Source organism: Platalea leucorodia (assembly GCF_965183815.1).
Source record: "Platalea leucorodia genome assembly, chromosome: 2".
NCBI classification, from domain to species: domain Eukaryota; kingdom Metazoa; phylum Chordata; class Aves; order Pelecaniformes; family Threskiornithidae; genus Platalea; species Platalea leucorodia.
Genome location: NC_138824.1, coordinates 130,859,856 through 130,881,527, shown reverse-complemented (window position 1 = coordinate 130,881,527; position 21,672 = coordinate 130,859,856). Strand labels below are relative to the sequence as shown.

General features: G+C 53.2%; 1 protein-coding gene across 2 annotated transcripts in view; it reads left to right on the top strand.

The window, feature by feature from the left end:
- Window positions 1-9,762: 9,762 nt before the first annotated feature.
- Window positions 9,763-21,672, top strand: part of ATN1 (atrophin 1) — a 28,210-nt gene continuing 16,300 nt past the window's right edge. The window contains exon 1 of one of the 2 annotated variants that reach the window (XM_082303896.1): window positions 9,763-9,848. The gene's annotated coding sequence lies outside the window, so the exon portion shown is untranslated. Of the gene's footprint in view, window positions 9,984-21,672 lie in introns of both variants that reach the window. The other variant, XM_082303895.1, reaches the window with a different exon arrangement.

Sequence of the window (21,672 nt, the reverse complement as noted above, 5' to 3'; positions counted from 1 at the left end):
ACAGCGTTGATCTGGACAGACTCCAGTCAAGGTCCAGTCCAGTCTGGAGTCAAGGTCAAGTCCAGTCTAGAGCAACTGAGGTTGCTCAGCAAGTGCCGAGGCCCCTCGACTGTGTCCTGATGCAGACTTCGAAATCGAAAGACAACACTTTAAAAGATTGGCATTTCACTGCTGATTCTTTACTAAATAGCATAGAAAAGGCATTAGGCTCAAGAAGGGAAGACCAAGGCTGTGGCACACGTGCCCAGAACAGAAAAGTGGGTGGGAAGGAGAATGTAAGGGTAGAGGCAGGATTGGTTTCTCGGGGATCATCAGTGAATACAGAACGACTCTCGGTGGTAATGAAGAGCTTGTGTCCTAGCTGCAGGCCACCTCTCACCCATGGTCTCTGTGAAGTCTCCCCCTCAGCCTCTCGGGGGGTAAAACTCACCCCAAACTCCAAGGTTGCACCTAAAAGCCAGTGTGTCCGGCTCCACACCTCATGCCCATGGGTGAACGAACCAACGCAAACCCCAAAGATGCTGGGAGGCACACGGAGGCCGCTGCCGGCCACGCCACGCGCTCACGGGGGGATCGGCAATAAAGCGTTGTCCCAAAAGTAGGGTTCTTTTACCCCGTGTGCAAAAAGCCGAATAACATGCACAGTTGAGATGTCAATTTATTTCATGTCTGCACAGAGATGGGTGCTAGGTGATAACTCCGTAACGCCAGCACCCCTTGGTTAACATGCAGTGACATTTTATACATTCTGAGTAGCTGTTATCAGTGTTTTTACCATTCCACATATTCATCCTTGCTTCTATTGGTTCTCGCAAGCCTCGTCTCCTACTTAAAGGTACAGTGTGTTTTAAATTTACAGAGCATGCTCAGTGGGTAGGGGTCTTTGCTTGGGCCGGGGTCTTCATTGCTGGAGGTGTGGTTTTTTTTACTATGTCAATAGTTCACTCATGGTTCAAGTGATTCTCACTTCAGCTTTATCAGCGGCCTTTTCTCATGCTTGTCTTGGTATTTCCTGGTTTGACTGTTTTATAGAATCATAGAATCGTTAAGGTTGGAAAAGACCTCTGAGGTCATCGAGTCCATCCGTTAACCCAACTGCCAGGACCACCTCTAAACCATGGCCCTCAGCACCACATCTCCCTGGCTTTTAAATACCTCCAGGGATGGAGACTCAGCCCCTTCCCCGGGCAGCCTGCGCCAGGGCCTGACCACTCTCTCCGTGAAGAAATTTTTCCTAATATCCAATGTAAACCTCTCCTGGCACAACTTGAGCCCATTTCTTCTTGTGCTGTTGCTTGCTACCTCAGAGAAGAGACTGACCCCCCCCCCGGCTCCAGCCTCCTTTCAGGCCATTGCAGAGAGCGATGAGGGCTCCCCTCAGCCTCCTCTTCTCCAGGCTGAGCCCCCCCAGCTCCCCCAGCCGCTCCTCCCCAGCCTTGTGCTCCAGCCCCTGCCCCAGCCTCGCTGCCCTGCTCTGGCCACGCTCCAGCCCCTCCATGGCCGCCTTGGGGTGCGGGGCCCAGCGCTGAGCACAGCATTCGAGGGGCGGCCTCACCAGTGCCCAGCACAGGGGGACGATCCCTGCCCTGCTCCTGCTGGCCACACTGTTCCTGATACAAGCCAGGGTGCCATTGGCCCTCTTGGCCACCTGGGCACACTGCTGGCTCATGTCCAGCAGCTGTCGACCAGCACCCCCAGGCCCTTTCCCGCCGGGCAGCTCCCAGCCGCTCCTCCCCACGCCTGCAGCGGTGCCTGGGGTTGTTGTGCCCCCAGGGCAGGACCCGGCCCTGAGCCTTGCTGACCCTCACCCCGGGGCCTGGGCCCATCGACCCGGCCTGGCCAGGGCCCTCTGCAGGGCCTCCCTGCCCTCCAGCAGATCAACGCTCCCGCCCAGCTGGGTGTCACCTGCAAACTGACTGAGGGGGCCCTCGATCCCCTTGTCCAGATCATTGATAAAGGTATTAAACAGAACTGGCCCCAGCACTGAGCCCTGGGGACACCACTGGTGACCGGCCGCCAGCTGGATTTGACTCCGTTCACCACCACGCTCTGGGCCCGGCCATCAGCCAGGTTTTCCCAGGGAAGAGCGCGCTTTTCCAAGCCGTGCGCAGCCGGTTTCTCCAGGACAATGCTGTAATTGCTGTGTGGGAACTCCTCAGCCCCGTGACCGGCAGACTCCTCTTGATCAGTCTTTTGTTTCTTCTTCCTCATCAGAAGTCCCTCATTAAACCACTTCTGTCAGTTCCAGGGTACGGACTAGAAAAGGAGGAAAATCCCGGGCCCAGGGCAGAGGCGGGAGCCGAGGGCCGGCGGGGGCCGCGGGGGCCTTCTGGGAGCTGTAGTCCGGGCCCCGCTGAGGGAACGCTCCATTTTCCCGCGCCGGAGCCCGCCGCGCCGCAAAATGCAGCCCCCCGGCAGGGATGGGGGGGCCCGGGGTGGGGCTGCGCGGTGACCCCCACAGCCGCCCCCGCGGCCACGTCTCCCGCAAAAGCCTTTGTGCACGGCGGCGCTGGGTTTTGGTGAAGGAAAGGGCGTTTTGGGTGCAGTGCCTGAGGTACAGGGAGCGCGCTGTTTTGTTTTCCAGTCGTGCATCTAACTGCTGTTTTCCTTTGTTTTAGACACTGGGGGTTTGCAAACGGTATGGCTGAGCAAGCAGGGGCAGGTTTTCGGATATAAAATTTTTTAGCTTTTAGCACGCCCCCCCTCCCATTTGTCTTTTTTGTGCAAGGAAGGAAATGAAGTACCCGAGGTAGTCTGCATTGCCCGTTTAAAATGCAGCAATGCTGTAGCAGCAGGGAACCGGTATATCCATCCATACGCTGTGGTAGGAATTTGTTAGCGAAGAGTTAGTGCCGGTGAGGAATCGTCACGTCCTCGTGTCGGAGAAGACGCGCGAAAGCGCCAAGGCGATGAGGACGCCTCGCGCCGTAGCAGTGCCTCACTTTGGTGCCTTTTCTCAATCAAAAGAGTTTGGCATCGATGGTATATAAGGAGTATATGACCCTGGTGTGTTTGCTTGGGTCACTGCAAATATTTATCCTTAGCCAGTGCGTCATAAGATACGTGCTGCTTTCTCTTCGCCTCAGCGGCAGAGATTCGGTTACAGTTTCTCTGTGGCAGAAACGTCCAAACGCTTTACTATTCCTGCACCGGAGGACTCCCGTTGTATGAGCTGCTGTCTCCATCAGAGTGCTGTGCTGTAGCGTGCATTCCGTCAGGGTATGAGGAACGGCACGGAGATGGGCTGGAGATGCGACATCTGCGAAGGGCAACATTTGTTGGGTTGGTTTTCTTTTAACTCTCAAATGATATTCTGTTGAGATGACATTTTTGAGCAATGTCAAGCCGTGAAAGGGATAATTTAACACTGCCCCCCCGCCAAAGCCTGCAGAATCGTTCTGTCGTTTCTAAATAGGTGCCCATGAAGGAGCTGGAGGGGGAGATGTCACTGAATTAGGCTCGTTGTAAGGGAAGCCTTAACAATGAAGAGCTACTCCAGTATCTTTTCGTCTCTCTCAAGAATGATGGGGTGATGTTCAACCCTGGGAAACCAATACCTTTAACGTTGGAGGCTGTCAGAGACGCTCTTCTGCTGAACATCTGACAAGAGGACATGGTATAGTGATGGACTTGGCAGTGATAGGTCAACGGTTGGACTCGATGATCTTAAGGGTCTTTTCCAACCTTAACGATTCTATGATTCTATGAAGAGGTCCAAAAATTTGGGTGCTGGGTAGTTCCCGTAAGGTGCTGGGCACTGTACTCGAATGAAGCGTGTTTGGCTCTGGGGCTGGAAGGCTGAATGCAGGCAGCTTGGGCAGGGTGTCAGGAGGGCGTTACGATGCTCGCTCCCTGGGCAAGGATCAGAGCATTGCACGTCTCGCTGCAGACGCAGCTGTAAATGTGTGTTACGCCAGGTATGGGGGAGATAAAACACCTCTGTAAATGACACAGGTGCCACCGTTTTGGATAAACTGTGGGCATCTTTTAGGGGTCCCTGCTGGCCCAGTGCACGTCCTGCTGTGCCTCGGGAATCGGCCGTGCGGCTGTGACGTACTGGCACATCTAGTGGACAACTGAACTGGGGCGATGGGTACGGTTACCACCCTCGCCCCTCACTTCTAGAGGATGCCAGAGTGGCACATGAATGAACCTCCACAATTAACACCTCCCTGAGGGTTATCCCAGGCCCAATTAGCTTGATTAAATGGTAAACTGAGGCAGCTCGTTGTTTCCTTACCAGTCACTGAGCCATCTCAGCCATGGGGACAGCCATTGCTGGGACGCTGGTGAGACTGGGCGAGGAGGTTTATAACCTGCTCAGTGTTTCATTTACCAACAAACACCAGTTCGCAGGTATTATTTGTGTGAGTTTGAGAAAGCAAGCCAGGAGAAGCCATCCTGGGTGGCCCTGGCTGGGTTCTGGCTTGGAGAAAGCCTTTCGCCAGGCCTAGCGGAGACTGGAGGGCTTGCTTGGTTATTCTTTTCGTCAAGGAAACTACTACGTGCTGTGTGTCTGAGCTGTCGAAAAGGGAAACGGGGCTCTGTGTGTTTGTAGAATCAGAGTTTCATAGGAAGACAGAGGTGGGAAGGGATGGCTGGAGGTCTCCCCTCCAAACTCCTGCTCATGGGAGGGCTAGCCCCAGAGCTAGATCAGGCTGCTCAGGGCCTTGGCCCCTCCAAGGGGAAGATTCCCCAGCCCCTCTGGGCACCTGTGCCAGTGCTGAACCACCCTCGGGGAGGAGGTTTACCCTTATCTAGTCAGAATTTCCCTTATTGCAAATTTCATAACCATTTCACTGTGCATATGTCAGAAGAGCTTGTCTCTGACTTCTCTATACCCCCCCACCCCAAAAAATAGCTGGAGAGAGTGATTAGTTGCCCCCTAACCTTTCTGTACTCCAGGCCAACTGCATGAGATTCAACAAGGCTCAGGGCCGGGTCCTGCACTTGGGGCACAACAACCGCAGGCACCGCTGCAGGTGTGGGGAGGAGCGGCTGGGAAAGGGCCTGGGGGTGTTGATTGACAGCCACCTGCACATGAGCCAGCAGTGTGCTCAGGTGGCCAAGAGGGCCAATGGCATCCTGGCTTGTACCAGGAACAGTGTGGCCAGCAGGAGCAGGGAGGTGATGGTGCCCCTGTACTGGGCACTGGTGAGGCCGCATTTCAAGTACTGTGTTCAGTGTTGGGCCCCTCACTCCAAGAAGGACATCGAGGTGCTGGAGCGTGGCCAGAGAAGGGCAACGAAGTTGGTGAAGGGTCTGGAGCACAAGTCTGGTGAGGAGCGGCTGAGGGAACTGGGGTTGTTTAGTCTGGAGAAGAGGAGGCTGAGGGGAGCCCTCATCGCTCTCTACAACTGCCTGAAAGGAGGCTGTAGCGAGGTGGGGGTCGGTCTCTTCTCCCCAGGAACAAGCGATAGAACGAGAGGAAACGGCCTCAAGCTGCGCCAGGGCAGGTTTAGGTTGGATATTAGGAAAAACTTCTTCACCAAAAGGGTGGTCAAGCATTGGAACAGGCTGCCCAGGGAAGGGGTTGAGTCTCCATCCCTGGAGGTATTTAAAGGACGGATAGACGTGGTGCTCGAGGACATGGTATAGTGATGGACTTGGCAGTGATAGGTTAACGGTTGGACTCGATGATCTTAAGGGTCTTTTCCAACCTTAACGATTCTATGATTCTATGATTCTATAACCAGCTCCTTCAGCCTTCCCTTGTATGCCACGGGCTCCAGCGCCTGAACTATCTCATTGCCCCCCCGCAGGACTCTGGTTTATCAGCATCTCTCTCGTGCTGTATTTCTGTAAGAAGGCTACGTCCCAGCCAAGGCCTCTCGGTTCGCAGGCTACTCTTTGTCCCCTGGTAGAACTGGAAAGCAGTGGGATGATGTGGCTGAAGAGACCTCAAGAGATGTCACGGCCCATCTCCCTGCTCCGAGGGAGGACCAGCCGCACCCCAGCAAGCCCGGTATCTGCTTGCCAGTCCTTCTAGCTGGCTCACAGACTCTCCGACTCATTTATCCATCCTGAAAAGATACAGCTGTAATGCTCTTGATTTGCCCAAGGTCTTCAATCTGTTGATTTCAAAGGTGAGATCATGTTATTTCCCGTGTTCTCCAGCCAGTCTGCCTTGGTCTCTCCGCAGGAGCACACACGACCGCTTGTGTTTCTCTGGTCCATTTTCCGCTTATGGTGACCGCCCTGAATTGGAGTAAAAAGTGTGGTTTTACCTAGCAGCAATTTGGCTACGAGGATTTCTGAGCGGGGAAGGGGAGAGAGTCGGTCACCTTTGGGAAGGCTGACGGCACCCGTGTCACCCCTCCTCACGGCCCCCTGGAAGCCTCCTGGTGACATCCTCCATAGCCTGTCCTCAGCCAGCCGTAGACCCAGAAAAGGTCCTGACCAGCTGCGCTTGTCTTCAATCCCTCATCGTTTTTGATCCCACTGGCCAAAAACCGTGGCCTTATTAGTGGAGGTGTCGCTTTTTGGCCACAAGTAAGCCCTCAGGAGTCAGGATTACACAAATGCAAATTGCTACCCTGCCTCCCCGGTCCTGCTTCTTTTTTGAATCACCTCCGATGTGTTTTCATAAACCGCGACTGCAGGCTCTACAGGAGACAGGCCACCTTCTTGAAATAACGCTAAACCTAGTAAGATTTTCATAAGGCATTGGGGTCTCTGCCTCTTCTCTGACGGAAATAATAAATGACGCTAAAATCTTGATAATAAATTTAACATTTGTTGAAGTCAATTTTTTTAACTCAAGCAACTTGACGTGGTTATGGGAGATGACAACATGAAAACCATTCGGGGCTTGACTTTGTGGTTAAATAAACTTGGTGTCACCCGTTACTGATCCAGAAGACCCCGGGACTGAAGCAATACCAACCACCGTAGCTTTCACAGAGGCTTTTCCCCAGATCACGAACCTTAGGGATCTGGATATTTTGTTTAGCATCCAGAAAAGAGGGATTTTGACAAGATCTTCCTCCTTCGCGAATCAGCACTTTGGCCTCTCAGGGTCATGCTCGTTACGAGCTCAGGACGCAAGGCTGTCAGCTCCTAAGGCAACAGTTTGAAGCAGCCGTGACAACTGTAAACGCTGCTACGTCAACAGCAAGAATAATATTTTTTCTTGTTTTCTGGGACTCGGCTTGGGGAGACGCTTCGTGAAGCAGATAACGCTCACCGCTGCGCGTGGGATCAACTTCTCTTCAACATAGCACCTCTGCAAAATAATATTCTGAAATGTTTCGAGCCGACCACCCAAAATCAGCGGGCGTTTTTGCAAACTTTAGCCGTGGCTTTTTCAATCCCACGCTCCCCGTGTGGAAACCAGAAAGTACCAGGGAACAATAGCGGCCCGGGATTACTGCTGGCAGGGCGGAGGCTCTCGGCAAGGGTCAAGACAAAGAGGTAGGCTGGGGAAAAGGCGGATGAAAGAATGCATGAGGGCTGGAGACATGAGGCGTGATTATATTGTGCAACGGGGTGCTGCCTGCCAACGGGGCTGGCTCCGGAACGAGAGGCACCAAGAGCAACGCCGTGTCCGGGATAAATAGGGAGACCCCAAAATGGTACGGTACCCTTGGGAAGAGGGGGTGGAACAAAGGTGTTGGGAGCCATCGGCTTATGAGAGTGTTGCGGGGATGTTGTTATTAATGGTTTTAAAGTGTTTGGGTGATTAGCGCTCCAGAAAAACCCACGAGGAGATGAATACGTCTGTATTCGGTGCCGAGTTTGGATGCCGTACAGTGCTTGGAACCACATAACGGACAATAAGAATTACTGGCTAAAATCCCGCTGAGAGCGCACCGTCCAGCCTGCCCGCCGAAAGGCCCCGCCGAGGAAAGATTTTGTGATTATACTCAAGGGCTGTCAGAGCACAACACAAGGACTCGCCCACAGGCATGCCAGGTCTCTCTTATTTCAACGTGCAGACAGACGTGTCTGTACTGGGCAGCCTGGGTTTTGCTTAGATGATCAGCCCTAGGTTCTAGATCTAAGATGGTTGGTCAGGGCAGCACTTGGTCACTCGTAGCTTCTCCTAGGTCTAAGATGGTTGGTCAGGGCAGCACTTGGTCACTCGTAGCTTCTCCTAGGTCTAAGATGGTGGGTCAGGGCAAAACTTGGTCACTTGTAGCTTCTCCTAGGTTCTAGATCTAAGATGGTGGGTCAGGGCAGCACTTGGTCACTCGTAGCTTCTCCTAGGTCTAAGATGGTTGGTCAGGGCAGCACTTGGTCACTCGTAGCTTCTCCTAGGTCTAAGATGGTTGGTCAGGGCAGCACTTGGTCACTTGTAGCTTCTCCTAGGTGCTAGGTCTAAGATGGCGGGTCAGGGCAGCATTTGGTCACTCGTAGCTTCTCCTAGGTTCTAGATCTAAGATGCTGGGTCAGGGCAGCACTTGGTCACTCGTAGCTTCTCCTAGGTTCTAGATCTGAGAGAGTTGGTCAGGGCAGCACTTGGTTGATCAGGGCAGCACTTGGTCGCTTGTAGCTTCTCCTAGGTTCTAGATCTAAGATGGTGGGTCAGGGCAGTATTTGGTCGGTCCGGGCAGCACGTGCTCACTGGTAGCTTCTCCCTGGCCCGCGCTCCCCAGCTCCCGCTGGCCGTGCCCCTGGAGGAGCCCATGGCTACGTTCGGATTAGACCCTTCGGCCACTTCTCGAGCAGCAAAACCCGCGGGCTCCCGCCTTTCCCCGTCCCCAACGTCTTCCTTCGACGGCAACTTTTCCAAAATGGCCTTCTAGGCCCGCGCTGGGGCTGAACTTCGCCATCGGGGGGGGGGGGGGGGGTGTGCAGCCGCCTCCCCGCTTTCCCAACCGCACCGGGGCACCGGGGGGGGGGGGGTTTGTCACATTTTTAACATGAGGGGGACGCGGGGCCCCCCGGGAATGGCGGGGGGGGGGGGGGGGGGGGGGGATGCGGCGCCGCTCGGGCCCGCCCGGGCGGGGCCCCGCCGCTGACGTGCCCGCGCTTTGCGGGGCGGGAAGGGGGACGGGGCCGCACCGGGACCCCCCCGACCCCCCCCCCCCCAAAACCCCGGTGCGGCCCCGTCTCCCGCGGCGGCTGCGGGCGGGGCGGGGCGGGGAGGCCCCCGCGCCAGGCTCTCCCTTTGTGCCGTTGCCATGGTAACCGCATGCTGATGAGAGCGAGGCGGGCGGCCCCCCCCCCTTCCTCCTCCTCCTCCTCCCCCCCCCCCCCCGGGAGGCCTCGCCGCAGGCCCCGGCCCCGCCCCGCCTCCCCCGCCGGTCGCCTCCCGCCGCCGCGGGGAGCCCGGCCCCTACCGGCGGCTCTGCCCCCACCCCGGGGCGGGGGGGGCTCGGTCGCCGCGGGCCCATCCTGCCAAAAAAATGGCTCCTCCGTGTGTGTGTGTGTGTGTGTCCCCCCGGCCCCGGCACAAAGGCGGGGGGGGGGGGGGGGGGGAAGGAAGGAGCCCGGTCCCCGCCCCGGTCCCGCCGCGGGTGGGTTGCGGGGTGCGGGTGTTTGCCGGGGGCCCCCCGCGGGGAAGGGAGGCGGGGAGGGGCGGCGGCGAGCGCGGCTGGGGGGGGGGGGGGGAGGACGGGGCTGGTTCTGGGCTCTTCGGAAATGGGAGGTGGCTAAGGCGGGCAGCGGTGGGAGCGATGGGAGGGCGGCGGGGCGGCGGCGGCTGAAGGCGGGGTGGGCGGCGGGAGAGAGGAGCCGCGGGGGTGGGGGTGGGGGGGAACCGGGACGGGACGGGACCGCTCCGGTCCCCGCCGCATCCCCCCCCGGAGCCGCTGCCCCCGCCACCCCCGCCCCCGTCCACACTCGGTTATTCCGGAGCCGCGAGAGGAAACGAGGGAGCGCGGAAAAGGAGGAGGGAGGAAAGGGTAAAAAAAAAAAAAAAAAAAAAAAAAAGAAAAAAAAGAAAAAAAAAAGGGGGGGGGGCAGCGTTTAAATCCCTTCCCCCCGCTCCTCGCCGCCTCCATTCCTCCCTTCATTCGACCTCCCCTCCGCAGCCGCCGGTGAGTCCCTCGCCCGCTCCCCCCCCCCCCCCCGCGCTTGTCATTCTCGCCCACTCGCCGCGTTCCTCTGCGGGTGGGTTTTATCCCCCCTCCGGTCCGTCTGTCGGGGGGGGGGGGGGGACGGGACGGGACGGACACACAGACACGGGACGGGATGGCGGTTAACCCCCGCGGCGCTGGGGAAAGGCCCCCGGCGTGGATGCGGCCGACGGAGGCTCGGCGGGGCGGGGGGGGGGGGGCCCATCCCGCTCCCCGCGGCGGCGGCCGGGTCCCGGGAGCGATCGTAAATCACCGGGGGGGGGGGGGGGGGCGCTGCCCGCTTGGGGGGAGGGGGAACACGGGGGGGGGGAGGGGGCTCCGCGGGGGTCCCGGGGCGGGGACACCCCCCGCCGCGCGCCCGGCGTGACGTCACCGCGCGCCGTACCCCCCTTCCCCCGCAGCGGAAAGTTGGGGGTGCGGGGGGGGGACGGGGACCGGAGCGGGGGGGGGGGCGGGGGGAGTTGGGAGTTTGCGGCCCGTTTGCGCCGTGCGGGGGGGAGGCGGGACGAGGCTGGAGCCGGCGGCCCCCCCCCGAGCCGCCCCCTCCTCCCGGGGAGCCCCGTATTGTCCCCGCTTCCCGGGAAGCGGGCAGGGATATTTGGGAATAACGTTTCCCGCGGGGTCTGGCCGCTGAGAAGTGGGGTTGCTCGCCCTCCCTGCCCGTGGGGGGCACGGGGGGGGGGGGGGATTCAGCCCCTCCCGGTGCCACCCTCAAGCTGGGGGACCCGCTGCCCTCGCCGCCGAAACGCCCGCTCGCTGCTCGGGGCGCGGGCACGACCCCGGCGGTTGGGCGGCATCAGGATGGCGGTCGCGCTCCCTTGTGAACCATCCGCGGTCCCTCGGCGCGTCGGGCTGGTTGTCCTCCCTTTGCTATTTAGGTTTCGGGTTGGTTTTATTTTTTTTTTTTTTTTTTCGGAGAAGCGGCATCCGTATTTCCCACGCCGGCCTTTCCGTGCCATCCAGCCGGTGGCCGTTCTGCCCCGCTGGCTCCCGCGGGCTGCTGGCCTGTGGCTGCCTCGGCTGTTGTTGCCCAGCGAATCGCCGGTTGTATTTTGCCGAGTGGCCGCTGTGCTGTTGAAGTGGCAGCCATTTGGTCACCGTGGCATTACTTGACACGCTGCCTTTGCTTGCCGTCGAGTCCTGCCTCGATAGCTATTGTACGCTCCTGAAGTTGCTTTCGAGACGGGCAGCGTCTTTCTTTGCATTTGTCTCAGTGCTGTGGCTGCCTTGACTTCTGCGGCCAGTTACTTAGTTGCCAGGATGGCTACTGTAAGATTTTCTATGGCTTTTGTCTGCAGGGTCTGTTTTGCAGTGCTGTGGTTCTTGGGGAGCAGCGTGTCCTTACCCAGCTAGCCACTCAAATCTCTTTTCCTTAGCTCCGATTGTACTGGGTGGATTGCATGGGAACCGCTGTGCTTTCCAGCATCGGAAAAGTGAGGAGAAAGTAGTGCGCCGTTATCCTACGGTTCGTAGCAGGAGAGCAGAGGAGGAGGAGTTGGAAATGCCCCTCATTTTGTGTCCACCTGAACGGCGGAGCGTGGTTACGCACCCTGCGGGTACGCTTCTGCCTAAGGCTTCAGCCTCCGGCCCTGACTTCCCACCAGAACCAGCGTCTCGGTGGCCGTGCGTCTGCCAAATCCGCCAAATCCGTGCCTGGTTACCTCAGCTTCGTAACCCCAAAAATCCCAGGGTGGTTTGAGTTGAAAGGCAGACCCTCCTTTCTTCTAGGCCCGAGGGTATTGCGCATCACTGCGGTGCTGCACGTGCATCCCCGAGGGGCCGGAGCCCCGAGCTCATTCCCCATGGATGGGACGCTGGTCAAATTGTTTGTTGGAATGAATTTCATCCTTTTTCCCCCCGTTTCTTGGCCAAGTTGTTATTTTTACGTGCGTTATTGGTGGCTGCACCACCGATGGCTTGTGTATTTCCCCAGCTTCTTGGGGAACGATCTGGTTTTTCAAACCAGACTTTTCCCACTGTGATTCATGACAGAGCTTTTCAAGTACGGCCATTGAGAAGTGAACAATATAGTCCCATGGATCGTGCTGGAAACGATAAAAACCCTCCAAACATTTGAAAATTAAATGTGCAGTGAATCCTGATGAAGAAGATGAACAGGTTTAACCTGCTGCCGTGGCCTGCCTTTACCTCTCTTCGTATGCGTTTACCTCCTCCCCCAGATTTTCTGCCTCTTGGATACCTCTGAAAGGTTCTGGCATCCTCACCTTTAGGTTTGTCTGCCCAAGGGATTGCGATCAGGTTTCTTGTGGGCATACTTGCATTCCAAAATAATACCGGGCATGCAAGGAACTATGATTCTATAGCACAGTGGGATCACTATGCTAAAAGCAACCCAATCTGTATTTTTCTTCGAGAGGGGGGAGCCTTTATTTGTAACTGAACTGAATCAGGCAGGTTTCGCTCTTCCCAAAGCTGAGCCTCTGTCACTCCTTGGGTACCTTCCTGGTGCCTCCTGGAGCTCCCCCATCTTCATCAGTGTTTTTCTGGGGGGGTGGAGGTGGCGTTGAGGGATCGCTGTGGGATACGGAGCTGTGTAGGGAAGGATATGTATTTACCAGACCCGGGGTGAAATAACCTTGGCAAATGCAGTCTCTGGAATTGGTCTGAGCATTTATTCAGCTGTGCCCCTCCTTAAATATCTACCTGAATGTTTATTCAATCTTATATTTTTCCTTTTTGGCTGTCTGCCTTTTCTTCTGAGAACCCAGTTACCTCCTCCATCAGGCTCTGTCTTCCCCAGTTCTGGTTTTTGTTTCTCCCATTCTCTTTTGGATAAAAAAAAAATCTTGCCTCCAGTGGATTTTCTGATCTCTTTCTTCCTCCATTAGGAGATGCTATGGAAGTATGAAGTATGTTTCCTGCGTTTATCGCTTCATCTCTTCCATCTGTACTTCGTGAGGACTGTTCCTAGTGAAGCACAGAATAGCAATGCTTTACAAATTTTTTAAAGGCCAAAGGAGAAGGCAACACAAGTTCTGAGTGTGTTTAAAAGTGGAGGCATCTCTGAAAAAGTCGTGCCCTTAACTAAGTGAGCTACACCCAGGGTATGTATTCTCTGCAGAATTAATTCATGTCGTCACTGCCCGAGTCTGGTCACAGGGGATGGTTTAACACGAACGTGGGGTGCTGCGTCTCGGTGCCTCGCCTGTGTTACTGAAGCTGCAGCGGCGTCCAAGACGTGTTGCCAGGTTGGCCAGGTACCTGTCCCATTGCTCTTTGCGTCACGCTGAGCTGGACACCAGAGAATCCTTCTGTCCTTCCAGTCAGTGTGGTGGGCAATTGTGGGCCCACAACCCGTGTCCTCAGCGGGACGTGGATGGAGAATGATGAGACAGAAGGAGATGTTTCCAGCTCAAGTGGTTTGAGCTTCACCTCTCTACCTTAGTCTGGTTGGCCGATTTGGGCTTCGAGCGTTTGGGGGTGAGGATTTGGCATACGTTAAAAGTTTAACACAAGTCAACTTTGTGAGGAAGCGATCCCTTCAGAAGCCTCGCCTTGCTTCCAGTTTCGGATAATGCTCCTGCGGAAATCTCTGGCAGTCTGTTTGCTGTGTTTGTTGTGGCAGCAAACACTGATTTGTTATTGTCTCCTGCAAAAATATCAATGTTTGATTGATTGTCGTGGCAGTATTTTCACCTACAAACCAAAGGGTAACTGCAAGATCGTCTCTGAGCAATTTTAGCCAATGATGGTCTGTCTGGGCTTTGCTGAAGCAGGGTGGCTGGTTGCTTTCAGTCTTCCCTCGCGTCTCCTGCCCTGGTGACGTTGTTCGTCATAGATCAGTTTAGCTGGAAAATTTTAGTCTCGTACTTCCCTGCCTTACGAGGCACCTGGTGATACCCTGTTTCTTCCACAAGGTCTCTCTGTGTTACAGATCGTTTAAGGGACGGTTGCATTTGAGCAACCTTCATCTCTTTGGACAGTGGACTGGATATACTGTGTGTGTAGGTACATTTATGTGCGTGTATATATATCACAATATGTAAAATAGTCTGTGTAACATAATACATCTTAGATAATGTTATCTCTTATATTAAATTTTATATTGATACATATAGCGTAGTGTATTAGAATCATAGAATCTTTAAGTTTGGAAAGGACCTCTGAGATCATCGAGTCCAACCGTTAACCCAACTGCCAGGTCCACCTCCAAACCACGGCCCTCAGCACCACATCCACGTGTTTTTTGAGCGCTTCCAGGGACTGTGATTGCAGCGCTTCCCTGGGCAGTCTGTCCCAATGCCTAACCATTGGATATAAATTATTGGATATAAATTGTATCTATAGCATAGTATTTTGGATATACTACTGCTTTTCTTTCAGGCAGTGCAATAGATGAAGTGGTTTTCCTCAGAATTATTCAGACTTTGCCAGGCACATGAAGAGGGTCTGCCCTCTATGAAAAGTGGTTTATCCAGCCATGCTTATCCACCAAGCTTTCCTCATACGTTGCTAGACCATCGCTTTCAAAGGACATTTTCGCCCAGAGCTGGGCTCCATCGCCTCTTGGCCACCCTCTCTGTGACTGCTGATGGCTTTAGCATTGAAAACCCTGTTCTGATCAACTGGCTGGTCACAGCACGTGGCAAGGAATGTCGCCTGGCGGTCTTTGCAGAAAATATTAGAGCATTTATTTTAGAATAAAATAAAAAAAAAACCTGTAAAGATTTCCAGTGATACGCTAGATCCCCGTGCAAGTTTTTCAAGTGATTGATTTCTCCCACTTTTCAGATTTTGCACTGTTTCTGTGTGGAATTATGGATCTAGCTGAAGGTGAAGCTAGATCCGTTGGCTCTGGGGGCTGGGGTCTTTGTCTTGTAGGTTAAAGAGCTCTCTGCTGTCAGAAATCTTCTCCCTTTGTAGTACTCATAGGCCATGCTCAAGTTGCCTTTTAATCTTTTCTCTGATAAGCTAAATATATTGAGCTTCTTAACTCCTCCCCCTTACACTAAGAGCCTTATCAGACTGACTTCTTGTTCTTTTTTGGAAGTTTTCAATTTGTCAGCATCCTTTTTGGAGTAGGCCCGTGAAAACTGCATGTGCTCCTTCCAGAATGGTCCCACCGATCCTGTATATAGTCAGGTAAAAATCATCTCTCCGTTCCTGCTCCTGCGGAGTGTTCCTCTCTTTGTGCACTGGTGGATCTCATTCATTCAGGAATAGCCGCCTTAGAGGTCTTGTGCTGGGAACTCGTGTTCGGTTTGCCGTCAGCCGTTAATTACAGGGCCTTTTCAGAGCTTCTGTTTATCCTTGGATCTTCATCCTTGAAAGATGGATGAAGATCCAAGATCCTTCATCCTACGTTCTTCTGTTCTTGATGTAAAAATCTTCCATAATTAAAACACTTGTCTTTCTGTGCCAACCCCGTTGCAGCGGTAACACGAACTGGTCTGTGCCAGAGTTTCCATTTCATCATTTACCGTCTCGCCTGTCTCGGCACCACCTGCAAACGTTACCCATGTTTCTGCAAACTTTGTTCAGCCGGCGCCTTCACTGGCTACCAGCGGATTCCGTGATGGGCCACCGTGGCCTCTCAGCGGCGAGCTTTGGGCGACTTGCTTTTTGACGGTGGATCCATGCGTGAGGTCTTTTTGCTGGGACAGGTCATGCTTGTGCCGTAGCTGTGCACCAAGCTTCAGCCCACAGGTTGTCACGTGCTGCTTTACAGAGATTACCCAAGGCATTAAAAATATCTCGGGCAGTGGTTTCACTTGCAATCATGCCTTTGCTCCTGGCATTCCAGTCTGAGCCTAATTTGGGGTGGGTCTCTGGGCCCAGGTGCCCTGTGGGCTGTGAGGCAGATGATGTACCTGGAGGTGGTAGCGCTTTGGCATGAATTGCTTGCTTTGAATTCTCTTGGGATCGGGGAGAATTTTAGATACTTGTGACTTTTAATCCTTTGTTGTATTGTGACCAGGAAGATCTTGATTTAGCCGTAAACATCATGTTTTCTGATTTCATAAAATTGCAAGAACTTGGTGAAGTACGTAAGGCAAAGCCTCTTCTTCCTCCCAGGGGAGGTTCGGCACTGGCACGGGTTCCCAGGGAGGCTGGGGAAGCTCTGTTCGTGACAACCTCAGCTGGCTTTGCAGTTTGCTATGAACAGGGGGGGTTGAGTGGAGACCTCCAGCGATCTCTTCCCGTGTAAATCTTCCTGTGACACAGGTGGGTTTCCCTTCCCTCAGCCCTACAGGTGAAGGCAGGATCATCCCACTACCCAGTTCTGTAGACCAAGGAAAAGCTGCGGGATCCCATCCCAGGCAAGGGAGTGACTCAAAGCTTATCAGTGTCTCAGGTCGGCTGTACGATTGTTCCTGTGCCCATCTCCCTCGCCCCAATTCACGCCTTTCCTTCTCGATCTGTCTGTCCATCTTCCTCCTGCTCCGATGCTTGCCCTTTGCACAAATGGTTCTCGCATTGGCTTCGCCGTCAGTCGTTGAATCCCTAGAAGCACAGAATCAAAAGGGCGTCCTTGGGTCCCTTTGGGCACTGTGCCAGCTACTTTCTTTTGCAAACTTAGTGAATTCTGTCTTAATGATTTTCTTTTGCCCCTGTTAAGCTCTGTGTCCCTCAGCATTCTGGAAACTGCTTTCTGCAGCTTCTCCAGTCCGCTTTCACCTTTCCTGATGTTGGGTAACTGAAGCATTACATGGTCTACCAGAGGATGTCTGACACGTGCAATGTCCAGCGGCATTAATACTTTTTCTTGTTGCTTGATGATGCCTTGCCTGATGCCTTCAAAAGAACAGTGGTGCCCATAGCTCTCCTGTGATTAACAAATCCCTCTCCTCAGTGCTCCCTACTGAAGACCAGAAGTTCTTAGGGCGGGTGTGCTTGTCACTTCTCTTCAGTGTATCACTCAGCACTTTGTACTATCGAACTTGTTAAAAACATACCAGTGACCCTACTAGGTCCATCTAGTCCAGAGTCCGCTGCTCCAGCAGTGGTCACTACTGGATCCCTAGGAAGGAGTGGGAATTACGGCAAGCTGCCGTGCTGTTGTCCTCTGATACTCCTACAGCTTCCAGCTGTTTTCAGCGGAGGGACTGCCGTAGCTGGATGTGGTTTCTCGCTGTTCGATAAGCACCAGTTACTCTCTCTTGCACGAAACTCTCCAGTCTCCCCTCAAGCCCATGCAAACTTCTAGCACCCATCGTGTCCTGTGGTTGGGAATTCTGCAGCCACCCATTTCAAGAACTCTTTTTGTTCGTTTTGAACGTGTTTCCTTGTGGCGTTATTTGATGGTCCTCAGTTCTTCTACTGCAAAAGACGGTGAAAAATCATTTCCTATGCAACTTCTACTTTTCATATACGGTTTTACAGTCCTTGATCATATCCTCACTTAGTGACCCTTTTCTCTGGACAGAGATGTCTAACCCGCTCAGTCCGGCCTCTTCACTGCCCTTTCTAGTTCCTGTGGAAGGAGCAGAACTGCACAGACATTTCAAGTTGTGGGAAAACCATGGGTTTGTGCAAGGGCATAATGACATCCTCAGTTTCGTTTTCAGTTCCTTTCTCAGGAATTCCTAGCATGTGGTTTGCTTTCTTGATGGCTGCTGAACGCCAAGGTGACGTTTTCATGGATCTGCCTCTCATATCCGAAGGGTATCACTCTTGAGTGGCACTGGTCAGCTGAGAGTCCATCGTTTCATGTGTGGAGATGGAGTTGTTTTTTCTCTGTGTGCATTGCTTTATGTTTATCTAGATTGAAGTTCATGTGCCATTTAATTGCCCAATCACTCCTCTTGGAAAGTTCTCCTCAGTTGGTTCTCATCCTCATTATTACCCTCCTTAATTTACTCTAATCAGCCTCATTGGCTTCCCTCTGCCCTTTTTCTATATCCATCCTGGTTTTGCTTCTTAAGTGTTTTATTCTCTTAAGTTCTCTCTTCAATCATGAGCATCTGCGATACGGACGGTGTCTCCTAACTTAACGCTGTTGGGAGATAGGACCCTGATCCCTGCGAGGATCCCACAGGCTTTCTTCCACCTAGCCTGATACTTTCAGCACTTCATTCATCCATTCAAATCCATTTGCAGAGTTTGATCCTTCTAGCTTCTTCTCTACACTCTGACTAGTTTGCCTGGGACTGAGGGCTCTGCGCAGAGTCATATCCTTGCCTGGACCTCCCTCTGCCAGCTTCAGAACGATACGGGTCTTGGCAGAAAGGGGTGACCGTGCTTTTCACTGGTCTGTTACTGAAGGGAGGGGTGGATGATGTGGCTGCCCTGACTTTGGATTCAGATTCTGGTTTCCTGTATTCTTATATATGTCCTGCAGCTGCAAAGTTGCCAGCAATTTCCCCTAGTAAACACCTGCAGCCGAAGTCTGGAACCATGATGGGTTGGCAGGTGGATAACTTCCATGTACCACCAGTAAGGAGCTATGGTACGTGGAGTCACGGTCACAAGTTGCAGCAAGGAAATTACGACTGGTGATGGGTGCTTCAGCACTGGAATGGGTGTCCAAGGTCAGCTGGGAAAGCTTCGCTCCTGGAGATCATAGAACCATAGAATCGTCAAGGTTGGAAAAGACCCTTAAGATCATCGAGTCCAACCGTTAACCCAGCACTGCCAAGTCCATCTATACCATGTCCTCGAGCACCACATCTACCTGTTCTTTAAATACCTCCAGGGGTGGAGACTCAACCCCTTCCCTGGGCAGCCTGTTCCAATGCTTGACCACCCTTTCGGTGAAGAAGTTTTTCCTAATGTCTAACCCAAACCTGCCCTGGCGCAGCTTGAGGCCATTCCCTCTCGTCCTATCGCTTGTTACTGGGGAGAAGAGACCAACCCCCACCTTGCTACAGCCTCCTTTCAGGCCGTTGCGGAGAGCAATAAGGTCTCCCCTCAGCCTCCTCTTCTCCAGACTAAACAACCCCAGCTCCCTCAGCCGCTCCTCATAAGACTTGTGCTCTAGACCCTTCACCAACTTCGTTGCCCTTCTCTGGCCACGCTCCAGCACCTCGATGTTCAGGACTTGCCTGGACGAGGGCCTGAGCAACCCCGTCTAGATTTGGGGTCACCCCACCTGTGAGCAGGAGTTTGGAGCGGAGACCTGCAGAGGTCCCTTCCAGCCAACATCTTCCTTTGAGTCTCTGGGCAGCTAACCTGTGATGTCTGTGAGTAATTGACTTTGCATTCCTTACTAAGGGGACATCTATGTATAAAAAGAGGGGTGTTAAGTATTCCAATAGACCCTAAAACCCTAACAGCTCCGCAGGTAAGGTGTGCTCAGGCGTTGCAAATAGAGAAGACGCTGCACTTCTGAAAATAGTGAGTATGGAGAGCGTGATGTGTCCGTCCTTTGCGTCACGCGTCCATCCCGCTCGCAGAGGGAAGAGCCCAGTGTGTTGCGTTTTGTGGTCCTCCGCCGGGCTCTGCCGGCCTGTGTCTCCAAGAGATGATGCAGAGGCCCTCCTCTGGGGAGACCGAATGAGTCTTCCGAGATTTTTAAGTAAATCTGTTACATACTTACAGTCATTTTAGTGTGCCCTCAGGAATCGTTTTACGATTAACATAACCTTCTGTAGTACATCTAACCTTCATTTAGTGAATCAAACTTTATTTTCAGTTGCTTCTGCAAAAATTAATATCTTCTTCTATGCTGTAAATTAAGCTATTGTTAACTGCATGAATGTTTTTATTATTTATTACCTCGCTTTAGCTCTAATTGTGGTTTTTTTTTTTTCACTGTGCTTATCAAAAAATATTTTTTTTTTTTCCTCACATACATTTTTCATTGAATGGAAGTTCCAGAATTACAGCTTTCATACTTAAAATAACATTCTTACTCCTTATGGTTGTGCGGAATTAAGAAAACAAAACATTAATGTAGACTTAATAAAATGTAAACTGGCTTTGTCTCCTAAGACTGCCAGTGCTATGCAAGTTTATTTTTAGTACTCTTATTTGGCACCCTTTCCTGAAATGTGAGCATTTTAATTTTTATTTATCATTTTACTGGGGAGAAGGGGAGCACCATGACAAGAAAATTTGTCAACAAGTACTGTTGACAAATAAATCAACAAGTACGTATAAGAGAAGGATTAAAGCTGTTGTCTCAGGTTGAGTCTGGGAGGTATTACATTAGCCATAGAATTGTAGAATGGTTGGGGCTGGAAGGGACCTTTAAAGATCATGTAGTCCAGCCCCCCCGCCATGGGCAGGGACACCTTCCACTACATCAGGTTGCTCAAAGCCTCATCCAACCTGACCGTGAACTTTTCCAGGGATGGAGCATCCACAACTTCTCTGGGAAACCTGTTCCAGGGCCTCACCACCCTCATCGTGAAAAATGTCTTCCCTGTGTCCCATCTCAACCTACCCTCTTTCAGTTGAAGACCATTGCCTCTTTTCCTTTCATTACAGGCTATGGTAAAAAAGTCTCCCTCTGTCTTTCTTATAAGCCCGCTTTATATATTGAAAGGCCGCAGTAAGGCCTCCCCAGGGCCTTCTCTTCTCCAGGCTGAACAACCCCAACTCTCTCAGCCTTTCTCCATAGCAGAGCCATTCCAGCCCTCTGATCATTTTCGTGGCCTCCTCTGGACCTGCTCCAACAGGTCCATGTCTGTCTTGTGCTGGGGAGCCCAGAGCTGGACGCAGGGCTCCAGCTGGGGTCTCACCAGAGCAGAGCAGAGGGGCAGAATCCCCCCCCTCGCCCTGCTGGCCACACTTCTTTTGATGCAGCCCAGGAGATGCTTGGCTTTCTGGGCTGCGAGCGCACATTGCCTGCTCATGTCCAGTTTTTCTCCCACCAGTATTCCCAAGTCCTTCTCCACAGGGTTGCTGTCAGTCCTTTCATTCCCCAGCCTGTATTGATACTGGGATTGCCCCGACCCAGGTGCAAAACCCAGGATCTTGCACTAGGCCTGGTTGAACTTCATGAGGTGAGGTTCATATTGGCCCACTGCTCTCAAGGTCCCTCTGGATGGCATCCCTTCCCCCAGGCATATCAGCTGCACCGCTCAGCTCAGTGTCATCTGCTAGCTTGCTGAAAGTGCACTCAATCCCACTATGTCATCGATTAAGGTATTAAATAGTATTGGTCCCAATATGGCCCCCTGAGGGACACCGCTCATTACTGGTTTCCACTTGGACGTTGAGCCGTTGACTGTAACTCTTTGGATGTGGCCATCCAGCCAACTCCTTATCCATCAAGCCCATATCTTCTCCGATTTGGTGGCAAGAATGTTGTGGGGGACCATATCAAAGGCCTTACAGAAGTCCAGGTAGATGATATCTGTAGCTCTTCCCTTGTCCACTGATGCAGTCACTCCATCGTAGAAGGCCACTAGATCAGTCAGGCATGATTTGCCTGTGGTGAAGCCATGTTGGCTGTCTCTAATCACCTCCCTGTGTCTTCCATATGCTTTGACCTAACTTCCAGGAGGGTCTGCTCTATGATGTTACCAGGCACTGAGGTGAGGCTGACCAGTTGGTGGTTGCCAGAGTCCTCCTTATTACCCTTTTTAAAAACGGGTGCAATATTCTCTCTTCTCCAGTCACTGGGGACTTCATCTGACTGTCACGACTTTCAAATATGATGGAGAGTGGCTTGGCAACTACATCAGCCAGTTCCCTCAGGACCCTGGGGTGCATCTCGTTGGGTCCCATGGACTCGTGCATG